At 40.7% G+C, this 26,588-nt stretch overlaps 1 protein-coding gene across 1 annotated transcript in view; it reads right to left on the minus strand.

Moving 5' to 3' along the window:
- The window catches only part of GPC3 (glypican 3), a 411,502-nt gene that overhangs the window by 69,075 nt on the left and 315,839 nt on the right, over positions 1-26,588 (minus strand). The window lies entirely within an intron of this gene.

Raw genomic sequence — 26,588 nt, forward strand, 5'->3', positions numbered from 1 at the left:
GTAGAGTTATGTGTGTTCATGTTGTTGTGCAACCAACCTTTAGAATTCTTTTTTTTTGCAAAACTGAAACGCTGTACCCAATAAACAACAACTTCCCATTTCCCCCTCCCCAAAGCCCCAGGCAGCCATCATTCTACTTTCTTCTCTATGAACCTGATTGCTGTAGGAACTTCACGTAAGTGGAATCACACATAATTTGTCCTTTGGTGACTTGCTTATTTCACTTGGCATAATACCTTCAAGTTTCATCTATGTTGTGTTTCCTTCTAGGATTTCCTTCTCGGCTGAGTAACATCCCATTGTATGTATATTCCACATTTGGCATATCCATTCATCTACTGTTGGACACTTGAGTTGCTTCAACCCATTGATTATTATAGATAATGTGGCTAAGAACACAGGTGTACAAATATCTCTTTGAGATTTTGCTTTCAAGTCTTTTGGATATATACCCAGAAATAGAATTGTTGTTACATACAGTGATTTTACTGGTAATGTTTTGAGGAACCACTGTACTGGTTTCCATAGTGGCTCCGCCATTTTACATTCCCACCAGTAGTGCACAAGGATTCCAATTGCTCCACATTCTCTCCAGCAACTATTATTTTCTACTTGTTTTTTTTATATAGTACCATACCATCAGAATAGGTGGTATCTCATTAAAGTTTTGATTCCAGTTCCTTAATTATTGGTGATTTTGAGCATCTTTTCATATGCTGGTTGGAGGAATGCTTTTAAAAAACATCACACCAGTAAAAGTTCTGTGGAACACACTTAGGGATACACTGCCAGGGGAAATGAGTGATACTGACTGCTTTTCAGGACAGAGAAGTTTTTGTTTATTTTAAGAAGAGTTAACATTTACTACTTTAAAAGCACCACAATATACAGTAAGTATGTGTCCAAACAGAGGTTATCTCTGGGTGGTAGGATTAGGAGTTGATTGATTTACTTATGCTGATCTGTAATTTCTAAATTTCTACAATGAACCTGCATTACATGATTTTAAAGTTTACTATAGTTGGTGATAAGCAGATCAATAGGTAGGTAGGTAGAGTGCCAGTACTGTGCTAGTTGCTTTGGCCACAGTACTCAGCTTCCCATGGTCATTTCCTTCTCACAACTCTTACTGTTCTGTGCTCAACTGAGTAGTTTCTTAGGTTCTGCTTTATATTACTTTTTAATAGTTCCCTATGTGTGAATATTGACTGCTTCATAACTTGTAAGCTCTTTAGGTGAAGGGACTGTGTTTTATATTTCTCTTGCATGCCCCAGTAATAATAACAATATTTTTTATACCAACCAAGGCATATCATCTAACAGAGGATGTGTGTGTGTGTGTGTGTGTGTGTGTGTGTGTGTGTGCGCGTGCTGTATTGAGTATATGAGGCCGTTGGGTGTCTTTATATGGATATTAAAATACCAAAATTCTGGTGCATTTCCAGTAATCTATGGTCCAAACAGGCAAAATGTTAAAAAAAGTGCCCTTGAATGACAGAACTGTTACCTACCATCCCTACAGAAAAACTTTCTTAAAACCTTAAGTCACTGAATATAATAAATTAAAAAAAATAATTTCTCCAGTAATGAGGACATTAGTATTCTCATTTCTCCATGCAATATGTTTTTATAATATTTGATCCTACAATTTAGCATTTTGTCAATTAAACATTGTTTGGTTGGTTTTATGTAAACTGATTCATTCCAAAAATAATCTCTAATCAGAATATGCCATCTCATCTATTAGATTTCCTTTGCTCAACAGATGTTCTGAGTCCTCATTGTTTCCAGATTACAATCAGGTTGTTCATAATACAGAGACCCAGACATCTGGGCCAAGAGAAAATGGGCAAAACCATTCAATCAGGTAATGGAGGAAACACTTCCTGAAAAGTCTGTTGAGCAGACATTCCCACACGTGGAATCCTGGAGGTGCTGGTCTGGGCTTTGCCGGAGTTCTGATACGGGGAACCAGAGTGGCCCTTCAAGTGTGGCTGTCTGCTATCATGGGAAGAGTAGAGGATTGGGAGGCAGACCTGGGGTCAAAACTCAACTCTATCGATTTACCTTTGATCACACTTATTCACGTCCTTTCTCCAAATCAGAGTCTCACCTGTGAAAAGCAGATCATAGAACTAGTACCTCATAGAGCAACTGTGACGTATCAATGAGATGACACCTGTGAGAGCACACTGTAACGTCTTACCCAAAGCAGTTCAAAGTAACTTGACCTCTGCTCTGGAGCAGAGAGACTCTGGTTTTCCTATACTTCAGATTATCAATGTCCTCAGAAATTCTGCTGAGCCCAGTGAATTACTATCCCAGGGAATTCGATCCTTTACTTATTCAAAACAAAACAAATAAACACCCCCCCCAACAATTATAAAAACAAAGGCTAACTAATATGCAGAAGGGGGGGAGTGCAAAATTCTCCTAATACTCACATTCTTTCCACTTTTCTCCCCTTATTTAAACTATAAAATATTCAAGCAAAATGATTTGAGTAGATACTTGATCAGAGAGGATATACAAGTGGCCAAGAAACACGTAGCAAGATGCTTACTGTCATGACCCACTAGGGAAATGCAAAGAAATGCAAATCAAAATCACAATGAGGTACCACTACATACCCACTAGAAAGTTTATATTCAAAGAATGATACTACCGAGTGTTCAATAGGATATGGATAAATTAGAACTCTCATACATTGCTTATAGAATGAAAAATCATACAACTGCTTTGGAAAACTGTTTAGCAGTTTCTCAAAAACTCAAACGTATCTTTATCATATGACCCAGCCATTATACTCCTAGGTATCTGCCCAAAAGTAACTGAAACATATGAAGACATGTATGTGAATGTTCACAGCAGCATTATTCACAGTAGTCCAAATCTGGGAACAGTACAAACGTCCATCAACTGGTGAATGGATAAACAAAAGGTGGTATATCCAGATACTGAACTACTTACTACTCAAAAATAAAAAGGAACAAAGTAGTGATGCATGCTATAACATAAAAACCTTAAAAACATTATGTTAAGTGAAAGAAGGCAGAGGCAAAAGATCACATTTTGTATAATTCCATTTATATGAAATATTCAGAAAAGGCCACTGTATAGGGACAGAAAGTAATTTAGCAGTTGCCTGGGACTAAGGCTGGGGATGGGAAGCGACTACAAACAGGCCTAGGGAAGCTTGTTGGGGTGATGGAGAAGTTCCAGATTGTGTTGGCGTGATTGATGGTTGCCTGACTGTGTAAATTTACTGAAACTCTTTGGACCTTATGTACATTTATAACAGGTGGATTTTATGGGATGTAAATCATATCTCAATAAGGTGGTTAAAAATGTCTTTGCAAGAAGGGAGAAATTAACTCGTCAATGTGACAAGGGAGGAACTCCAAGCTTGGGTGAAAATGCCTGCTCTTAGAGTCAAAATCCAATTAGAAACTATGAAATAGGGAAAGGGATAAAGAGGCACAAAATCTCAATCACATATAAATTTGTTACAGGGACGAAAGTAGAGCATTGACAATATAGGCAGTAGTTCTGTAACATCTTTCTATGTTGACATCTAGTAACTATGCTACCTGGGGTGAGCACTTAATCGTATAGATAACTGTTGAATCACTACGCTGTACATTTGAAACCAATATAATATTGTGTATCAACTATACTTAAAAAAAAAAAAGCCAGCAATATCTTACCAGCCTCCTCCGTTGGTCCTAGCTTTCAGCCACTGTAATCATGCCATCAGCCAGGAGACGCACTGACTACACAAAGTTCCACTTGACACTTGTTAAAACTCAATTACTACTTTTCTGAATTCTCTTTTCCATCCTCATGTTTCTACCTTTTCTCAACAGTTGCTGTATTGTGTCTTAGGAAATGTGTTTCCTTGCTCAGTTTATACTTTTTTCTTCTATAGTATGCATGAGCTCTTTTCTCTACCTTTTACCTAATTCCATACTCATGGCTCCCATAGCCTGTATTTCATAGCAAGGAATTTACACTGGAACAGGCAGATCCCATCAGATGAGCAAACTACTTTGTAGAACTAGTCATTTTCAACCTATACCCATGCTCTTTTGTGGATGCAGAATACCATTATTTGTCCAACAAAACAGGAGTAACCACAAAATGAAAACAGACCAGCCAGACAGTACTTATTTGAGTTATTCTTTGAGGCCTTGAGGTCTCTGGGACAGAGCCAGAGACAGAAGTAGACAAAAAAGTCTTTAACACTGAAATGACAAACTGAACGTATCTCCATCTGCAGAGCAATGCAATCATATGATAAGGGTTTTTACAACCCTTAGCATTTTAGAATTTGGGTCCTAACCTTCAGGTGTCAAAAAAGCCTGGGCTTTCCAGAATCCCCAAGAATTCCAGTAACTCAGTGTTTAAAGTGTACGTAGGAAGGTATGCTAGACCCATGCTCCATTCATAAAGCAGAACCAACACACTCATTGAGCTATGGCATGCTACAGAGTCAAGAATTTGGAGTCAGACCTGGATTCCTATCTATGGCCCCTGCTTCCTCCACTTGCTAGAAATGAGACCTTAGGCAGATCCCTGAACCTCATTAATCCCTGGTTTCCTATACTATAAAATTAGGGTAACAGTCACACCTACCTCACAGGGTTATGGGAATTAAATATGTCCATGTATATAAAAAGCACTTTGTAAACTGCAGAGACCATTAAAAATAGAAGCTATTTACTTTCCAGAAAACTCCAAAATGCCTTATATGTTATTCTGAATTTATAGGGTACCACCCCAAAATTTTTTTAAAAAGTGTTTTCATTCCCTTATCTCTAAGGGGGTCTTGCTGACCCTTGGCATTTCTGGCTTTGCATATGGTCATTGCTTATTGTGCTATACACATTAATGATTATTCTGAACAGTGTCTGAATCTGTTTCTTGCACTTACACTTCCTGGCTCACAAAAGAAAAAACACTGTCGATCCAACATTTCTAGAACACTACTTCTCCCAAAGGGTTTCCACATGCCTTCCCTGTTGGGTGAAAAGCAATTGCTATTTAATAGCACATAACAACACTATACAACAGTCTAAGGCAGGATGCGAGGGAGGCAATATTGTATGCTGCTGAAAGGACAAGGGAAGCCAATGTCAACAGATGCAATTACCAGATGTGAACTTTGGCCAAGGAGGTCAGGGCAAACACTCCTTTAAGAAATGCCATGGGATCTTTCACGCCTGAAAGTTACTGCAAGCTTGGCATCCCATCATATTCAAAGTGGAATTTTCTGGAGCCCCGAACCAGTTTTGAGGGTGGGGGCCTGGCTTGCATGGTCTCACTAGCAGATCTCCCCCTCACTATTCAGAAAGGAGGCTCTCTGCGCATTCGTTTCTAAATAAGAACTCTGAATTATTTTGGGTGATTTAAAGGGATGATAGCTGGAGTGGATACGGACAGAAGCCACAACTGAACACACTCCTTCCCCATGGGGCTGCTTCCCCCACACCCTTAACACAGTGGGAAGAGCAATTATACTCCAGTCCCACGCAAACTTGGAATGAGCCAATTTTCCTTATTTTGTTCTCACTTGGACTCTTATTTCCTTTCTAATACAAGACAGGTGCTCAGGTCCTTGTAGCGTAGGGCAATGGAAATGAACTGGGAAGAAGGATGCTTTAAAAGGCAGCAGATGCCTTAGCCAACCAGATCCAAACGGAGAGCAAGGAAGTTCACTCTTGGTAAACCACACTCTTGCCAGGGGGCTGTCCACGGAGGCTTGAATAATGGTGTTCAGAAAAGAACTCTACTGGGGACAACATTAATTCACACAAGGATTATCTTTCAAAGTTATGAAATCCTTACACAAAATAATAAGGATGTGTAAGCACCTGACACTCGAAATGAGTCATTACTAAATATTTTATTTGAATCTATTTCCAATGCAGCAGGAAGTGTCAAACACCTATGTGTTCATACGGGATGAGAAGGGCTTTTGTCCCCTAGGGAGTCTGTATGTGGGTCGGTCAAACTTATTCTCACACCCTTACAAAAACAAAGAAAGAATCTGGCTTGCCTGCTTATTCCATTCTGTACTACGAGGTGTTACTTTCAAAATGTGAACAGGTCCTTTATTCATGATAAGACAGGGGGAAAACCAATCACCTGGAATTTATGATCAGTTAATTTTCTCATTCTCCAACCTAAAAATGAATGGCTTGTTCCTTCACCTGCCAGTCTTTTCTCTTCTGTACCGTCCCTTGCCAGCCGCTAGTGCTGATGAATGAAGTCTACTGGGGGCAGTGCTTGTTTAGAAGGGTGTGACATTTGGATGGGGAGTGGAGTGGTGGTGGGGAGGGGGAGGGGGTGGGCATGCCAAGGCTCCGCGTTGGCCTCAGAGATGATGCATCACCAATCATCTACTTTGTGCTTTGCAGCATTCTCTCCTCAGCTGGTGCCATGCACACTGTACCGCACAGTATGTAGGCCGTTCTGCTCTCCAATGTAGTAGTATGTGAATGCCATGCGTCTGAATTTAACTGTGGATCCCCAAAAGGGCAGAAGGGCAGAGACTGGATTCCAATACTGCCCTCAAGGGACTGGGCTCCAATGATACTGTTCAGATTTTTCACAAAATCCTGTAGTCTAGACTTTTCCCTCAGTTTCCTAACTCAAATGTGTAACTGCCCATGGTATACTTCCACTTGACTACCCACATCCCTTCTCTTTTCACCATTCTCCAAATAGCCACAGTTTCACACTGCCATCCTTTGCCCACGCTCTTCTCTTAGCCGAGTGAGCCCTTCTGTGGAGATTCTATTTATCCTTCTGGAATCAGCTCACATGTCATTTCCTCCACACATTCTTCCCCAGTTCCTGCAGCTGAATCTAATTGTTTCATCTGTGCAGCCACAACACTTTGTTTGGATCTGTCTTCAAAATCCCAATCACATTCTGCCTTGTATTGTAATTATTTGTGTCTATGTCTGTCTCTTCCATAAGGCCAAAGGCCTTTTGACGGTGGGACTGTGTCTGATTCATCTTTGTGCCTCTCCACATTCCAAGGGTCTAGCCAAGTGCCTGGCACTCAGTGGCTGAATAAAGAATAAACATTTAGGATAGGAGTTCAAGTACTATGTGTTGATGTATTGAATTGTCTATGTGTCTTTTAGCTGTTAAGGAGCCTGGCAGAGACCATAAACCCAATATAGAACACAGAACATTCATGTCAGAATAACTCCTGAATTTTTAAATGTCAAATTTTTGGAAATCTGTTTAAATTATTTTGCTTGCACGTAACCTTTGTAGGCCTGGCAGTTAACAGAAAAAAAAAAATCCCAAATCACTGACTCACCTCCAAGAGTTTTAGCCACAGAATATTTTGCAGACCATTAAGAATGAGGGCTTCTGTTTAGGCAGTACTCATTGATTTCTAACATAGAAAGTTATTTCTGGTCACAGTGTTCGTATCTATTGATACTAACTAAACATGTATGCCAATGTTTCCAGCGTTGGGCCTGATAAGTCAATGGGATACTAGGTGTTGATTTGTAGTGGGTGTTTTTATCCCCGTTTCAGAATTCTAGACATCTTGGAATCTACACCATTGATATTCCAACATGCAAGTTATTACCATGACTAACACAAGCGGAATTACCTGCTGCTACATTCCAGGTATGTTTATGTATTTCCCTGTCTAACCTGCTTCCTCCCTCCAACTGTCTTGGTGTGGGAGAAATGGGGGTTTTGCCCCCTCCTTCCCTGAATTTTCTCTGACAACTGTGATGTCAAATGCAATTATTTGTGGAGGAATGTGCTGTACGCATGGATGAAAGGGACACATGCAAATCCTCAAGAAGAAAGGGAAGTAACAGCTATGGGGAAGTGTGTTCTGAAAGCATGCCACTCCAGCCGACTCTGCCCAGGGCCCCCCGTGCAGATATGAACAAGCTGAACACAATATGACTTGAGGAATGCAAAGAAAAAACGATTTAACAGTTGAAAAATCTCCTCCTCAGTCTGAGGTCAACCCAGCGAATAAAAAAGCTTCAAAAACTTCTGAAAAACCATGAATAAGCCCCAGATGTTCCCGTTCTCAGCTGAACTTTCCACCAAGTTATTTCATCCCCTCTCTTTTTCACAAGTAAAATGATTGCAACCTCTTGTGCCTTCCTATCTCTTTCCAAAGAAAATTGCCTCCAGTCAAATTCCTTCTCCCACCCACAGTAACTAATTGTCCATACTGTTATTCATCTCCTTTTCTGAAAGAGAATTAAATTGGCAAGACCCTTTCGTGCAAGGGTGGGGACCTTTTTTCTATGGGGGGGACCCCTGAGCCCCAGGGGGTGGGTGGCTATCAATTGGGGCCACGGACAAGTAAGAAGCCATTTGATTTAGTTTAGTTTTTGTTCGGTTTTGTGGGAGAAATATAAAATATTCACCTCACCTCCTTAACAACAACAACAAAAGATCAGGGAGAGAAAAACTCCACTCAGTAAATACAATAAATAATTAAAAAGACCGCTGGTCCACGCTACAGCAAGTTTGGGGAATGAGGTGGTTAAAAAAAAGATGTGGGAGAGGAGAAGGTAGATTGTGGCAAGAAAATAGAAAGGTAAGGAATAGAAAGGAGGAGGCCAGGTGATGGTGAAAGGGAAAAACAGACACCAGGAGAAACCTCAGAGGGAGCTTTGGCAGCTCCCCAGTTACTGGGTCAGCTGCAGTAAACAGCGCGGCCCAGCCCTGCTGCTCCCTGTCTTGTGGGCATTAGAGTAAGTTATCGCTGCCCTTTGAAATCCTTATTAGCTTTCTAGCCATTTAGGAAAAGTCCTTTCTGTGCTGAGAAACAGCTGGTCTGCTTTGATTTTCAAACTTCAAAGCTAGTTTTTGAAATAAAGGTTATTTTCTCAAAAAAGTCTGAAGATTTTACACGTGTGCAAAGGAATGGCTGCAGGCCTCTGACGTTGCAAAGCTGTCAGATGGCCTTATCTTTGGTCTTTGAGAGATGAGGCCTGCCTGATTTCATAAAGCCTGAATGTTATGTTTGGAAGCAGCATTTATTTCATTGATTTGAGGAGCCCCTCCCCCAAATCAAACTTAGTTTGGGGTTTAGTTGGATCTGGTGTAGTAGACAATGTAAAGTGGAGACCACAGCACATCTTTTAAGTGAAGACAAAACATAACAGGATTCACAGCTCTTTAATTGCTACTCTTCTCCTGCTGAAAGCTGAACTCCTGAATGTCTGCACCTAGCAACCCATGAACACAGAAGTTGCTTTCAGGCTGCAGTACTGATTTTGGAGCTACTGTATATGGGCTCTTAGATATTATTCCCAGAATATTTGAGATTACATTCTGCTGGTGGTATATTAAAGAAGACAAAATGGAACACGAAAATATCCAGAGAAGGGGGAATAAAATAATGAAGGGTGCAGAAGAAGTCAAAGCCGAACGGTGACAAACTAAAATCGCTGGCTTCCTGAGTCTGAAAAGACGAAGGCTAATGGGGAAAATAAGAGAAGTGCCTACAGTGCGATGGGCATGGTAACTCCAAACTCACATCCCAGAACACTGGCTTTAGGTGGCTAACCCCTTGAACTTGAAAGAGATGACTTTAGGTTAGATGAAGGGAGGCCCTACTTTGAATAATAAATACTAGGCTTAAGGAATTCATTTCCCTAAGGAGTAGGAGAGGCAAAAAACTAGATTCCCAAATGTTTGGGCCAATTTGTACAGGATGGACTAAATTAGGTTATTCTGGGCAGCTCAGAAGCTTGAGGGTACCCCTAACTGTCCCACGTTTCCCAGTGTGCGGGTCAGCAAGCAGTCCTAGGAGATGCGGGTCATCAGGGGACCATTTTGCAAAGGTCCTTGGTGATGCCTTCAGAATTAAGGCAGGGACTGCTGGGCTATGAGGCTGCAACACTGGGTCAGTATGCTTGGTCAGGAGGCCGCCAGGCACCAGGCTACACGGTTCTCCTGCTGCCTTCCTCTCAGGGCCGGGGTTACTTCTGAAACGGCCAATAGAGAGGGAGACAGCTCAGATGGGGATGGGCGAGGGGGAGAGCCTTGGTTTGGCCCATGGGGATTTCAATCCTACATCTGTCTCAAAATTTTTATTTAAGTAGATTTATTGCTCTTTCTGATTAGAAAATAATCTCTAAAAGATATTTGGGCAGAGTACAGAGAGGTTAAAAAAAAGCAAATGAAAATTACCATAATATTGCTTACGTTTTGATATCTGTTCTTACAGGGTTTCCCCCCCCAACCTATGTATATACATACATGTGTTAATTTTTGTAAAAATTGGATCGGGCTTTAATACTGTCTCATAATCTGTGTTTTGCTTAATGATATATCATTGATATCTTTCTGTGCACAGACAGTATTTTGAAAATATTTATATTTTTTTATTTTAATGGCTGCAGATTATTCCATTGCATGCAAATGGCATAGTTCACATAATAAACCTCCTACTGACGGACATTTCGACTGCTTTTAATTTTTTGCTATGACAAACATGGCCATGGAAATATCCTTATAATACATCTTTGTGGACTGTCATACTCTTTCCTTGGGAGAAACTGCAAGAGGGGGAGTTGCTAGTTCTAGGCTCCTTCAAGTGGTCTCCTAGATAAGGACACTGCCTTAGTGGTCCTTCCCTCCCCGGAGTAGAAGAAAGATTGTGAGATTTCGAGTTAGTTCCACCTTATAGTCACTAACAATCTGAGTATCAGTTTCTTCATCTATAAAAGAGAATATTGATGATAGCTTGTGAGAAATAAATGTGGTCATGTAAATAAAAGGGCTTCATAAATGTCAACACACTCAAATGCAGAGATTCTTATTTTTTCTTTACATCCTTGGGAGAATTCAGAGGCAATTTTAGTGGGTCCAATCTCCAAGATGACCCCCACAGTGAGAGGGTTCCCAAAAACCTCTGGGGGCTGGTCATCACCTAGAATGCCACTTCTGAGTCCCCAGACCTCAATCAGCTGCCTAGAGGGGCAGCAAGGCCCTTCAACCTAGCAGATGTCTGGCTGCCAGATACAGATGGCATTTGGCTCCCAAGTTTTACGCTACATGGCATTCACCTGGTGATTGTTTGCCATTGTCTGCCGTACTGGGGAGGAAAGTTTATTATGCTCTCTTCCTCATTTGGCCCTCTATAAATACACACCCAGTTCGCACAGGCCTGAATTGAACACTCTGGCAAGGAACCAGCTTTCTCAGGAAGAAAGAGATTAGTTGCATTACAACACAACTTGCAAATTCCTTTCCAAACTTCTGGTGCTTTTGCTTTGGAAAGAGTGCTGCTGTTCATCATCACAAGCAAAAAGCAGTTATGGATTTTGCAGAGCTTTTCAACCTAGAAAGGTGCATATAGCAAGCATGGCACTCTTTACTCGGTGTTTCAAAACACCCAGTAGAGTACTGGCACTCAGCAAGGGCTCAATAAGTGTTACTTAGTCTTGATCCCTGTCTTTCTCCAAGTCTTTTTTTTTTTTCCATTGTAGGCAGAATCACTCAGGGCATAGAAAAAAAATATCACCTTATAAGAGAAATTCTTAAATTATGTGGAAGATGAGAGTGGGTGGCTAGGAAGAAAAGGAGTGAGGAGTTGTAGGGAAAGAGGTACCGCTCCCTCAGAGAAGGTGGCATGGCATAAGTGGGAGTCAAGGAAATATGGGACTTATAAAAGGAAGGCATCAAGAGACAGAAGTTACATAAACAGATCAACACAAGAACAATACAAAGCAAAATATGTCATGTTGGAGATAATATATATATTGTTGGAGAAAAACATAAGTCATGTTGGAGTGCTATAAGAAGACAAAGAGTTAAAAACAAGGTGTGGGTCCCTAGAAGCCAAGGGTTGCAAGTGTCTCATTGATTTTTCTAGTCCCATGTGCCCAACAAGGGATTGATGGGGAAGTTAGGCAGGCCTGGACTAGGGTGATGACACAGGGATGGAAAAGGATCTCAGACAAAGAATGTTACAAAGAATGACCTGAAAGCACTTGGAGACTGATCGGCTATGGGGAAGAGAGTTCAGGACCAGTGGTGTCAGCAGAGAAGTAATAACTTGGAGTGGCACATAGTAGGTCCAGGGAATATGCTGAAAGCAGATAAGATCACAGAGCCATCTGCCCTCTCTCAGAGAAACTCTTTCCTGGAGAATGGGAAATTCGTGTAAATAGTGTAAGTGGTGCTAAAGATTTCAATCACTTTATTCACGTTCATAACCTGCAAATTAGAGTTCCTCAATATCTAGCCACCTATAACTGAGGCATGAATCACCATGTGACTTTGGGACCCAAGAAGACTGCAATCTAGAAATAAAATAGGCACATGAATTACTGTTTCATCTCAGCTCTTCAAGCCTCAACAAGCTGAGCTTTGACAGATGAAGTAGGTTTTCCATCTTTGCTCAATACATATTTTACAGTGACAGAATAGGCATAGTAGGAGGGAGTAGGCCATAGCCCGGGGTATCTGTCAACAACAATTCCACTGGATGAGAGCCATGGAGTGGCTGCCAAGTGAAGGTCAGGAAAGGGAGACAGAACAGGAAGAGAGGACATGGACTTTCCTGGTTCTATTACGGTGAGGACCTTCCTAATGAAATAATGAGGACTCACAGGGAAGACTTGCTACTGTTCCACCAAGTTCCTCAAGAAAATGAAGGAAAAGAGAAGATCTTAAGTGTTCTCACCATAAAAAAGAAATGGTAACTATGTCACCTGACAGAGGTATTAGCTAATGCTATGGTGGCATCATATTGCAATATGTAAGCATATCAAATCAACACACTGTATATACACCTTGAGTTTTCATAATGGGTTACATGTCAATTAGACCTTAATAAAACTAGAAAAAAATAAATTAAATACATATTTTTTTAAAGTGAAGGAAGAACCACTCTAGATGACTTTTAGTATACTTAGAATATTCTCTACTGAATTTGAAGGCAAAACCCCAGTGCAACATTTTATAATTTTTTTAATGACGGAAAGAACCCCCCCTACTCTTTTGCTCTCTCTGTATACGCATGTACATTTTCTCCCCAATTCACATCTGTCCCATGTGCAAAACACGTCTACCCTATCCCAACATCCCTCAAAGTCTCAACCCGCTACCCCCATCAACTCTAAGTTCTAAATCTCATTAAATCTCATTAGCTCAAAAGTCCCAAATCTCATCATCTGAATCAAGTACTGGTGAGATGCTGGGTATCCCTTCTGGGTCAGAATTCCCTTCCACCTCTGAATGGGAAAACATCAGTGTAGGTAGAAAATAAGTTAGCTGCTTCCAAAATAAAGAGGTAACAGACATGGGATAAGAGTTATTATAGACATTTTCCCTAAACTGGAAGAAAACAGCCATGTCAAAAATTGGCACAATCCTTCACTTATTCAGGCAATAGTTACTGGTCACCTGCTATGTGTCAGGCAGTGTTCTAGAAGCAGAAGGTACAGTGGTGAGTGGGGTGGACAAACCCCTGCCCTTGTGGAAGTGCTATCAACAAACTCCTACACTGCCTACAGGAGACCCCTTATCTGTCTTCTTAGTAGTATTAGCTCTGATCAGCAAGGGCACAGGAGTGCTAAGGTGGAGAGAAAAAGCAGTGTTGAATGTCAGCCAGCCAGTCTTGGTCAGCTCACTGTCAGCACATGCTTGAATAAAATAAATAAGTGGGGTCCTATATATAAAGTGTATGAAGTTCTTGGAGACCAGTCTAGGGAAACAGTACAAACTCTAAGTAGCTGCCATAATTAGAAAAACACAGTAGTTGACATCAAATGGGAAAATGTGCTTTAAGAAGGTTGGAGAAGGCGAACAGTCACTGCTTCCCTCGGGTACCCCTACTCCTCTTTGTGAGGCTGTCACGAAACACAGTAGTCTTTCCAACACATCTAAGTACCCACAGTGGCAGCTGAAATAAAACACTATAATCTCCCTCAATTTTTCTCACACTTTTGGTACTTTGTGAGACTTTGGTGAACGGATGGCACTCAACATTCAACAGCCAAGGGGCCTCTTTTAATTGGAATCCTCACCAGAAAAAGTGTGTAACAAATTGATTAAAAAGTAATAGTTAACACATTCATCAGGGAATCTAAATACCTCATTGTGAGACTTTCTTAAGGTTCAATGAGGGACAAATCTCTGGAGGTGCTAGAATTTTCTGCTGTGGGACCCAGAAAAGGTCCCTTCTCTCCTGAGACCAAAACCCACCAGACACTACAGCGCCTCCTATGTTGTGGCTAACAGGCAAAAGATGATCAGCCCAAGTTTAGGGACACAGCAGTTCTCATCCCCTACACTGTTCCATCAGGCAGCGGAAAGGAAGGTTATCTAATTTTAATAACAAACTTCATTTCTTTGTCCTGTAAACTCTATCAAGCTTTACTGGACTCCTTGCCTCTAATTCCTGATCTCCAAACCACGCTTCATGCTCCTGGCAGAATTAACGTCATACAGTACTGACCTGACCATGTCACTCTCATGCTCCAATCCCTTCCCCAGCTCTCCGCTGCTAACAGAGTAAAGTTCGCATTCTTCAGTATGCTATTCATGGCCCTCTCGAATTTTGTTCTACCTTTTCAGTCTCATCTTTCACTGCTGACATCCTCTCTTCCACTCTGGCCTGTGGCCTCAGTTCTTCAGCCACATGAGGCTATTGATGTACTTTCATGTCTTTGTGCCACTGCTCACATCACATTCCTCTGCCAGGCAGAGCCTGCCTTCCAACCGCTATCTGTCAAAAATCTCCTCATCTTTCAAAGCCTGGCTTAAAGGCTACCTATTTTTGAAGTCTTGTCTAATTCCCTTGGTAGGAGTTAATCCTTCCCTTCTTTGGGTTAGCGTACTACTTGCTTTATGGCTCTCCTATGACACTTACACTATGCCTTGGATTATAGTTATGTAGGTATGTTTTCATCACCCTCCTTGAAGCAAGACTTGTGCTTAAGTTATCTCTGTATCCCTGTCCGCAGCCCCAACCCCCGCCCTGTGCTTGGCACATAGAGCTGCTCCATATTGAACAAATGCATTCAAATGGTAATCATGTATGTATATGTGATAAGTATGTGTGTGTGTGTGCGTGTGCATTCTCTGTGTCATTACCGACAGAGCCCACCAAACTCAGCACTACACATAGCAAGGGCATCCACTAAACAACTGCTAAATAAACGCTGAGGAGATTTTACAGATATATATGAATATACACATTATATGTATTTAGATACATTATAAATTATATAGTATATAAATATATAAACATAAGTGTATAAATATATGAATTATATGTATATGTACTTATACATATTATAATATGTATTATACAATACATGTTATATATACATATATCTATGTATATATATTTTATTATACTTTTTTTTGCTTGATAAGTTTCATTTTGAAACGGAATCACAGTAGTCATGGTTTAAGGACCTCCAAGAACAACAGACAAGAACAAAGGCCGTTTAACCAAGTAGAAGCTCAGAACAGAGCTCCATCTCAGCGTCTTGTCAAGACACCTGTAGCTCTAATGATAACCTGTACCATGGGCTATCAGATTGCAATTATTGATCAACCAGCTTGCCACACAATAGCTCAGGGAATGGCATTCCCTAAAAAAGAAATCAGTGATAAGGAAATTGCTCCCCACCAGGGTACCCTTACCCTATACTTGGGTCTGCCGAACAAAGGCAACAGCACCAGTGGGCTCTGGTCTGGAGAGTCTTCAGCTCTCAACTGCCTTCAAGAATCCCTACGCAGCTATAATGAACTGCCTCTGGCTTGGCTTACGCTTTTGTATTAGCTCATTAATGAGTCTGGATTCCTTCCCCATTTTCCATGGCATCTCAGGCAGGGACAAAGGCTCAGGCAGCAGGGAGCAGCTTTCCTTTTCCCAGACAACAAGTGGTCGCTGGTCCCAGCCCGCGGCTAACAAATTCCATAGTTCTTTGTTGGTCGAGCCCATGGAATGGGTCTTGTCTGCCTTTGGCTCTGCAATGCAAAATCAAGCTTTGGGAACTGGGGCCTAGGCAGTGTCCCTGGCATTTGTGACATCACTACAACAGCTGAGAGTGATGGTGTCTCAAGAAAGCTCAGTAGCCCCAAGCCCTGTGAATTCTTCCTGCTCTGTCGGCAGGTGAAATACACACATGCTCACAAACATATTATATGTTGCTCAAAATCATTCTAAATACCTCCTGTGGGACATCTGCCAGTGAGGGTATTGTGTCAGCCGGGTTTTAAATATAGGAACCTCTCACCGTCTTCAACCAGAGAGAAAAATGCAAAAGGAACGCAGATTAACTTGCCCTGAACTTTATAGCTCTGAAGCCTCTTTGCTTGATACTACCCTTCCATGAAAGGTCCTGGTGGGGCTGAAGATAAAATGGGACATCTGGATCATGTGGTAAAATCTCTAAGCTGTACTCTAAGGGCAGCCTGCCTATTTATAGTTCTTCCACTTTAGGGTAGAGTTCAAACTTGGGAAAATATGAAGAACTCGATTTAAACACATACTCCTTCATACACACACACACACACACACACACACACACACATATATATATAATTTAAAAAATTTTATCGTCTTCATTTTCCATTCAGTTACTTTCAGCCAAACTCAACTTTAAATAGTTCAAAAATCTGTCAAAGTTTGGCTAGATATATGTTTTCAAGGGTCTTTAGGATTGAGATGATTATATTTAGAATTTTAAAATCACTTAAACAACACCCTAAACTAGCAAAATTGTAGTCTCTCCATTCCAGAAATGATAAACTGAGGCACAGAGAATCAAACCACTAGAAAGGCCACTCCTGACTTTACCCAGTGCTAACTCTTCATACTATCATAATATGAAGAAAAAAAGAGTAGCTACATTTTATTGTGTGTTACTTCATATATTATCTCTGACACTTGCACTAACCTAGCAAGATAGATTGTAGTATGCCCATTTCATAGATTAGGAAAGTCCAGTACAGGGAGGTTAAATAAATTGGCTTAAAGCCAGGCAACTACAAAGCAACATATCTGGGACTTAACACAGATCTTTATCTAGCTCTAAAGTCTTTGTACTTTCCCCCAAACTAGATTTCATAATGCTGTGGCTCTCAAGTTTCTCACTATAACTCTAAATCACATACCAATAAGACTTTAGAACGAAAGCAGGTAGTATTGCTTTAACAAAAACTCATGTGCAGCAGTGAACATTAAAATCCCCAAATAGTTCTTTTGAACCTTTTCACAGATGGATATTTCTCTAACCATTTACTGCCTGCCTCTCCTTCCTCCACTCCAACAGATCCGTGTATACCCTTCCCCAGTAATGGTCACAACATCAAAAGGGCTGCTATGTGAAGGTTTCATGCTCCTCACTGCTGTTTCCATCATAACTGAAAACAAACATGTCTACTAAGCTGGGTTGCCCCACTGTGCTGATGCAGTCATGTTTGCGAATTGACATGCCGTACTTTACACCTAACCCTGCAACATTTCACTTTGCTGGTGTTCTCTACCATTCCAGCCTACTGAGATATTTTTAGATCCTGATTGTGTTACCTGTGTATTAGCTAACCCCACCTAGCTTCAGGCCATCACTAAATTTTAGAAGTATGTCTTCTCTGTTTTCAGTTAAGTCACTGGTTAAAAACTTTAGGCAGTCAGGGTCAAGTACAAAGCAAACAACCAAAAGCCTCTCTCCAGGCTGACACTCATATGTTGAGAAAATATTCTTCAGGTTTGATGGTTAATTAGCTATACATTTACCAGACGATATGACTACTTAGCCAACATTTCTTGTCACTTGTTTAGAACTGATCATAGGAATCTCTGTCAAACACCTTGCTGAAATGTAGATACACCACGTCTGTGCCAGGCCTCTGACCTGGTACGGTCAGACACATGCACGCACAAGTGGAAACGGCTTGATTGTTTCTGAGTGAGCCCACAGTGGCTCCTCGTAATCATGATGGTGGCTTCTAAAATCCAAGGTTCTCCGAGAATTTAGTCTAGTAGTTTGCTAAGATGTGGTACCAGGTTCCCTGATTTGAAGTTTCTACAATTCAATTTCCACCCCTTCAGAAAAGTGAAGTTAAAAATTTGTGCCTGTCTTCAGTCTTTTGGCTCTTTTTCTATTTGTTGTGATGACTCAAATTTTGCTAACAGCAATACCGTGATAATAATCAGAAGACTCTTCAGTGCCCTGGGATATGACCCATCTGAACTTGGGCCTCATTACTTATGACATACCACAATGGTGATTCACTTAGGTTTTCTGTCTTGTAAACTGCTTGCCCATAATACAGAACAGATATTACTCTGAAAAGTGATGACCTAGCAAAATATGGACTCTGAAGAACATAATATCTAGATCAACTAATTAAACAGGATCATACTTTATCCCTATTAGGAAATTAGCAAATAAAATCCCATGCATATGAATAATAATGTCATTTTCACTTTGACATTAATTAGAACACTGCTGGAAATATGCCACTTCGCAGTTGCTATGCAAAATCACTGCAATGGCTAACTAAGGAAAGCATGTAGTTAGGGAGACAGAATTGACCCCATTATTATTATTTTACATTTGTTAAGTACTAACAGTGAGGCCACACAGAATATGGGAACATCCCAGGTCCTTCATTGAATAAGATCAGTAGAAGGTTAGTTCTCAAAACAACACAGGCATGTAGGACTGAGACCGCCACACATTTGGTTGAGCCAATTAACATGGGACTGCCATCAAGGGGCAAAAGGGTCTGCTCTGTATAGATGAACTGTACTATAGGATATTGTCAGAATCCCAATGACATGGGCAAGGACAACTTAGAAGGGTTGGTCTTCAGCCTCAAAGAAGACCCCGTTGGCTTACTAGCACAAGAACATGGGCCTTACAACAGGAACATCACTTCCGGTAGGAATAATGTCTCCAAGCCACTCACACTCTCCCATTCAGTCCCCATTTTAACCAACAGATGATATTCGAAGATGGCTGATGGGGACTGGGAGGCATTCCGTGACTGCCTTGTGTACTGTACATATTTAGTATATTCACTGAATGAATTCTCAGATGGAGAAAGGGCTCATATGGGATTAAACCTTTACTGTTAGCTTAAAGGGCATGCTGAGATTTTTATTGTTAGAGCAGTTGGAACCCTTCACTGAAATGGATTATGCTTGGAAGACCTACACGTAAAACAGATTTTTAAAACATAGGTGTTCTGGTTGAAATCTGAAATGGGGGACTCAGCACAGTCTGAATACACTCTGAATACAACACAATTTGAATGCATTGCCTGAACAACTGAGCTCACTGGCACATAAGTCCACTACTGTGATGCTTATTTTGCCATTCTGGAAGGAGGGAGAAGGCACTTGATAAATTATTATAGGTGCCCAAGAATGCGGAGGAGTTGGGATAGAGAGCATGAGAATGAGAGCACGACTGGTCCCCAGGGTGGACAGGAGCCAAGTCAGACTCTGTGCGTGGGTAGGAGGCTGGGAGCAACAGGTTCTGCTGACTCTGCTTTTGGTTCAGTGATCCCTGCAGAGACTCTGCCCCTACCCAACCCACGTGCAGCAACTGCTCAGTGGGTTTAATGAAGCAACAGGCACTGAGCTGTACTTGTTATGACCAAACACTAGTTAATATCCAGAAAAAGAGAGAATTGTTCACAAATCCATGCCTCATGTTCTTCTGCTTTTTGTTCCAAAGATGAACTGCTGAAATATGGGCTTCTGCTGTGACTGGGAGAACTGTGTAAGAAAGCGTGCTTGCTTGTTTGCAAGCGTGTTTGCACCATGCAAGAGCCTTTAGGAGCAGAGCAGCAGCACTATAGAATATTGATCTGTTCACTTTCCTGTCCATGTAAATGACAGCTTTGTCATTTACTGGCGGTATGACTTTGGATAAGTCATTTCCCTCTCTTGGCTTTAATTTCCTCATCTGTAAAATCAGAGAGTTGGACATTATGACCTGAAGGCCTCTGCTAACCCTGCACTTATGTAAGCCTACCCTTTAGCACAGAAAATGATTGACAGTGAATGTGAAAGTGACTTAAGTTGAATATAAATTCAGAAATAAATTGAGGGCAGCAAAGGTTGAATTCTTTGAGTGAATTGATTGCTATAATATTGTATATATTATATGAGTGTCTACTCTGTATATGATGCATTAGGTGCTACAGGAAACATAATTATATGTGTGATCCCAGGCTTAAGGAGCTGACAGTCCAGACACAAGTTATAGAAATATATCTAGGTAAAAAGTTATGTCTGAATTTTCTCAAACAGTATTTGAACATACATACACCCATATATTACTTACGGTCAAAGTTTATGGGGGTAGAGAGCAACTGTTTGTAACCATTTATTAAAGAAATGCTGTGTCTCATTTGGCTGGTAGGTAAACGTAAACAGAATATGAGACCCTATGGATTTCATAGATAGTTTGGAAACATACAACTTTATCAACCTGATAGCCTTTATAGTTTGATAGAATTCCCTTTTCACATGCAGAACTTGTCTCTCTAGAGCTAACACCTCCAATACATTTAACTCAAATGCAAATTTTTGAATGAGTACAATACTGCAATAAAAAAAGAGAATATATTTTCCTTATTGCTAAATCAAGACTACCACAACACTATTACCAACATTTTGGGTCACCACTCCTGACTCATCTTCCATTTTTGAGTAATTTAATTTAACATGCAAAGACTAAAATACATGACCCCATTCAAGTACCTTTAATCCTGTATATTCTAAATATAGCAAATAGCTCATTTTCAAGAACTTTAATGAAATACTTAGGACTTCTTCCTGGTGCAGTGTTATTAAATTGTACATAGTAATTAAGATATTAAAAACACATGCTCCCCAAAGCCACTAGACATTGTAATTATTTTTCAGGCTATTAAGCAAAATGACAGAAGATTTTTTAATGATAAATGTGTTTTGGAAGGCATCAGCTAATTCTCTTTTACTTCATGAAATAATGTTTAGCTCCACAGAGTCCAAGTCTGGTATTTAAAGGCCAACCCACATTGTCCTTTTGTAACTCAGAAGTCATTCAGTGGCTCTTGTTAACATGCCATTGTAGATACTCTGTCTTTCACACACACATACATTCTGGCTCTGTATGGAAATAGCAATGTCTAGAGTTCTGCCATGCTAGTTGTATGTGAAGAAGTGTGACAGACACTGGATCATAATTGTATTTGGAAAGGCCTTTTATTTAAATTTGATTCTCAAAAAGTCTCTCTTTTTACTTAGAAATTTTAGATCAATGTTGGCTTTTCTGGCAACCATTGGACTAGGCCAGAGTTTTATGACTCTCACTGGTTTTACTGTGAGAAGACTATCAAAAAAGTTCCTAGGTGTGTTTTCTATCATGCCTGAGATTCATTTAAAGATTGTTTTGGAAAAATCACATGCTCAGGAAGGTCCTGGGAACTTCTCTGACATGCAGTGACTTTACTAATTAACTTGTTAAAAATGTTAACTTTCTATTTCAAAAGGTAGAGTCCTTTCATGCTACCAGAGTCATCCACTAGGCACCTTAAAAATACTTTTCAGGTGTTTACAGAGGGAGATGGAAGTGGAGATATTCCACCATCTGCTGTACATTTAAAATTTTTCTTTGACCATTTAATATCATTTTGTGGATTCAGGATAGCTCACAGAAAGTTTGCCTGCTACTGTATCTCAAACCTATGTCACAAGGTGCTTCAGTTTCCTTGCGCACAGAATGGCGGTTACTTTCCTAAAGCTTGTCTGAGTTGAGATTTGGTAAATAACTTGCTGATTCTTGCTTTGCTGATTTTGGAGCTTCAGACCATAGAAATTACTGGCTTAGGGACTTGGAAATTGTTAGACAAATTCAGGTGTTTCTGCACATCTTTTTATGTATGGATCTTGCTAACCACGGCAAGGCATGGCCAAGTCTTCAAAGCAGAGACTGAAATGGGTAGCCTGGCATCCTAGTTCTACTACCACTGCTTAGAGCTAGTGCCCACAGCTTCTTATCTGCTAAGTGTGGGCAGTAATGCCTGCTTCTCAGAGCCACTGTGAAGACCAATTTTTCTAATGTACATGAAAGAACTTTACAAACTGGATCATACTATGCAAATATACGGCAGAATTATTATTATGCATATGGAGTCACGTGGCTAACATGAATTGAAGACAGGTCACCTATCTGGCCCTGGAGGAGGGAAACTTAGGGGTGATAAATGCAAAAGTGTTTTTATAGTTTAATGTTTTCATAGCCTAATGAGAATAAGTCAGTAGAACAGAAGAATTGGCCTGGGGGAAGGGCAAGTTTAAGTTCCATCTGCCCAGGCTGGAAGACTGGTGGGAAGGGAACAATCTCTGAAAAGATGAGAGGTTACAAAGTGGAAAAGGGTGACCTGGGAACAGGGTGTTTTAAAAAGAGTGGCAGAGCAGAGAATAAAGTCACAAGACTTGTTCACAAGAGGGTGCTGGGTTAAAGCCTGACCTTGAGCCACAAATCACAGAATCACACGGCTGGAAGGAATCTTAAGAGGCCATCTCGTCCACTCCCCCACCATTCAGCAGGACATTTCAACCATCCCAAACAGATGAGACTTTATCCAACTTTGAATGAAAAGCACTGACACCAAATGAGCAGGTATTGACTGCTCTGGCTTCAACCGCTTACAACGGACAAGAAAACAATTTCTGGAATTTCATTTGAACCTGCACTGAAACTGGGGGAAAACAATAAGTGGCTGGATTTTCCTCGGGAACAATAACTTCTATAGCAGCTTAGGGGCTGCTAAATTAGCACTAAGTACACAGCTACTCTTAAAGAGAGAGAAAACGTTACCAGCAAAACTGGGTCAGAGGGCAAATGGCCCACAGGATCAGACCGCTAAGAATGTATTGCGATCTTTCTTGGTATCTGTGGGGTCTTCTCTCCATGTAGGAGCCTTAGAGCAGAATACTAACAAAAACGAAACTTGTTTCTCTCTCTTTTTTTTAAAGCAATATGGCCCAGCAAATTCCAGGACCGACATTAAGGACTTAAAACAGTTCAGTTCCTCTCCTAACACAAGACAATAAATCCTCACACAAATTAGAAACTGAAAAGGAAAAAAAAAGGTTCTCATTTCCAATCATGGGAATGTTACACATGAACTCTGGCTTGGAAGGAGGAGGGAAGGACATCCACACCTGCAGGCCTTCCCAGGAAAGGGGCCCAGGCCTGACCCTGAACCCATCCCCTCAAGGTTACACCATGGGACTGTCAATATGGAAATAATGTTGCTTTATTCCCTCAGTGAGTATATTATTTCCAGTGCTATCAACAGCAACCATAACCTGAACGAAGGCAGCTGAGAATTTTCATGGAAGAGAGCGAGGAGTTATTTTGGGATGTGCTCATAAATGGCCTAGCTAAAGATCATCTGGATGGACACACATGGGTACACATGCATAGAGAGAGGGATCTCTGTATTTATAGATGTGTATGTTGGAGCACTCTACTATAGTCTAATAGATGCAGTGCCCAGCCAGGGACTTAGGAAAAGGACATTACTCTCCTAGATTCACCACTCAGTTACATGTGAGCTTGGGCAAGTTAGCTCGATTCCACTTCCCCATCACTACAACTTTAAGACAATTTGGTCAGGCATTCAGTGAATCCAGATGTTTGGCAATGCATAGAAAACATCTGGATGATTGATTGAATTTTCAACTGAACTCACTGGATGTTCTGGCAGCATGCCCACACAGCCTTTAATGGCTTTCTGCCTCAGTTTCCCTAGCCATAAAAAAGGGATAAACACTATTTATCACTTACCTCCCAGGGGGTAGTGAGGGTGAAACACTGTGCAAGGGTAACAATGAGTTCTTGAAAAGAATGGTTCCATGACAGTACTACGTCTTACGCAATTCCAGGTTGCATATTTTCTCCAGTACAAGCAGTTAAACTTTTGGCAAATGAAATCACTTTGAAATATGGGTAAATGCTATACAAATACAGTACATTATCATTATTATCACCATCAACATCACCAGCATTATATAACTTCTTCTTTATGACTTCCCTAAAGTGCCTCTCTTTCAGATGGAATCATGGCCAAAATATGAATTTGACTAAAAGTTTGATAATAATGTCTTTTGGCCATGTAAAGCAACACAGATGAGAAAAAAAATCAGTGTGGGTGTCTGGAGCCCACCCAATTTTAGCAGCTCAACTTGAACAAGTAAAACTGGTCTATCAGTGAGAATTAACTGGTTGCTCAGTGGTATTCGTAACGGAACAAAAAATGTTCACACACATTCATGGCAGAGGTACGAGAAAGGAATTGTGATGGTGACCTTTCTGAGTCTGACAACATACACTTCCCACTTTTGAAGTTGTTTCAGCTTTTGTGGCTAGAAGTTAGAGGAAAGAAACAGAAGGAAATATAATATGGGAGAGAAGAGATGCGTTAAAGGGATCTGCAGCCACACAAAAATGGGAGAGCAGAATTAGACTGGCAGAAAGTACTGGAATACTACTTATTCCCTTCCAATCTCAAGTCCTGCCTATAGAGAAAATCCTGAATATTACCATCTTAACTGCCACTTATTATCTGTCATGCACATGCAATTATATATATTTGTGTACATATGTAAAACATACATTTAAAATTTATAATTATATGTAAGTTTTATATAATGGGTGTATATACATATATTTTATCTGTTTAATTTCTAATCTTCACAATAAGCTTGTAAGGGAGGTTTTGATATCTTTATATGCTACGGATGAGAAAACTGAAGCTCAGAGACATTGAATGATTTGCCCAAGGTTACATATCTAGTAAGATCCACAGCTGAATTCAGGTCCAACCGAACCCAAGGCCTATCCCACAAGGTGTCCCATAGTATTCATATCAAGTACCTCAAGTCTTTGCTAAAAGGGCTTGCCATAAATACTTTTAGTGCCCGTTGGATCAGAGAGAGGCCCATGTCCAATGAGATTTCCCTTCTTCCAGGGTGGGAGGGGTCCATCCATAGTACTCTGATCTTTCTTATGCCTGCCACTCTCTTGCTTGCCTTTCCTACTCATTGTAACGGCAGATGCTAACCCTCGCCCCTCTCTGGACTCCTTCTCACACTAGCCTAGCCCACCATGGGCCTAAGCACAACACCCAAAACCGAGGAGCAGCCTTGCTCTTCATCATAGGCTACCTTTTCTCTTTATTTAAGCACTTTCTAGGCTTGGGCATCCACTCCAACAAAGCTGTGAAAACAGAGGATTAGACTTCTTGTGAATCCTCAAACTCCCTGGCACCTGGTTGAGCACATAGTAGGTATTCCTTAAGGTCTGTTGACCAAAGAGATCCATTCACAGTATTCTTCATTCAAGATTAGGGACATAGTGATGGACACTGAGATTTCGGCCTCACCAGTGCTGGGGTCTAATCAGTTGAGCTGAGGCCCCCGGACCTAACTGATTTGAGATAATTTGGAAATAATGCAGAGGACAATACTGCCATTGTCCCCAGGAGAAGCATACCATGCCCTCAGTTCAGTTCTAAGTGGTTTACATTGTGCTCTGAACCCTTCAGACATGGGTTTTGAAATAATCATAATGTATCTAGCCAGGCTTCATAGAACTTAGGGAGGTTGTGAGTTCACAGAAAGAAGGATCTGATTTGCAAATACTGCCACTATCATGTTCTCAGCAGCAATAACAACAATGTATTAAGTGCTCACTGAGTGCACAGTACTTTATTCGGCACTGGAGGAGTCACACCCAAGCACATTGTAAACACTTTAACACCATTTGTGCTGAAAAACACCACTAGTCAAAAGCCCTTCTGAACATTTTCTAAGAACCACAAACATTTCACTCCTAAATTTTGTATTAAAAGACAAAATCATGACAATGTCTTCATACAAAAACCTCTGTCCTTGCATGGTTTTAGTTTCATTAAGCTCTTCCTAGGCTACAAATAGAAGTCAGTGCTGCCAGGACCCTCCCACCCATGGATCATGGGGCAGGAACATTGTTACTTTGGTACATTGTGGCATTTTGGGTGGCTTTTTTTTTGTGGCCACAGAGCAATCACAAGCAGATGGTACATCTAACTTCTATTTGTGTCTTAGCTGCTAAACTCCTCTGAGAGGAAAAACTCTGCATTCAGGTCAAGGGAATCTGTGGGTGTCTGTGCATGGCTGTGAGTCAGAAGTTGGCAAGGGTGCAGTGAAGCTGGTCCTTTTGTACCTTGCTGGTGGCAGTGAAAGCTGATACATGCCCATTGGAAAGCAATTTGGAAACATGCATTAACATGGTCATATCCTTTGACTCAACAACTCCAGTATTTTAAGAAAGTGATCTAAGACCAGGAGACAGCTCTATGCATGAACAGAGAACTTTATTTATGATGGTAAAAAATTAGAAGCCATCTGAATGTCCAGCAAAAGCAGGCTGAATAATTATGATGAATACTTAAAGGAATCTTAACCCAACCGCAAAAAAACGATGAGCATGAAGATTTGTGATAACAGGAAAAAGTGTTTCAAATCTAGTGTTAATTTTAAGAACTATAAATTATGTATAAGTTAC

Source organism: Manis pentadactyla, chromosome X (assembly GCF_030020395.1).
Source record: "Manis pentadactyla isolate mManPen7 chromosome X, mManPen7.hap1, whole genome shotgun sequence".
Taxonomy (NCBI): domain Eukaryota; kingdom Metazoa; phylum Chordata; class Mammalia; order Pholidota; family Manidae; genus Manis; species Manis pentadactyla.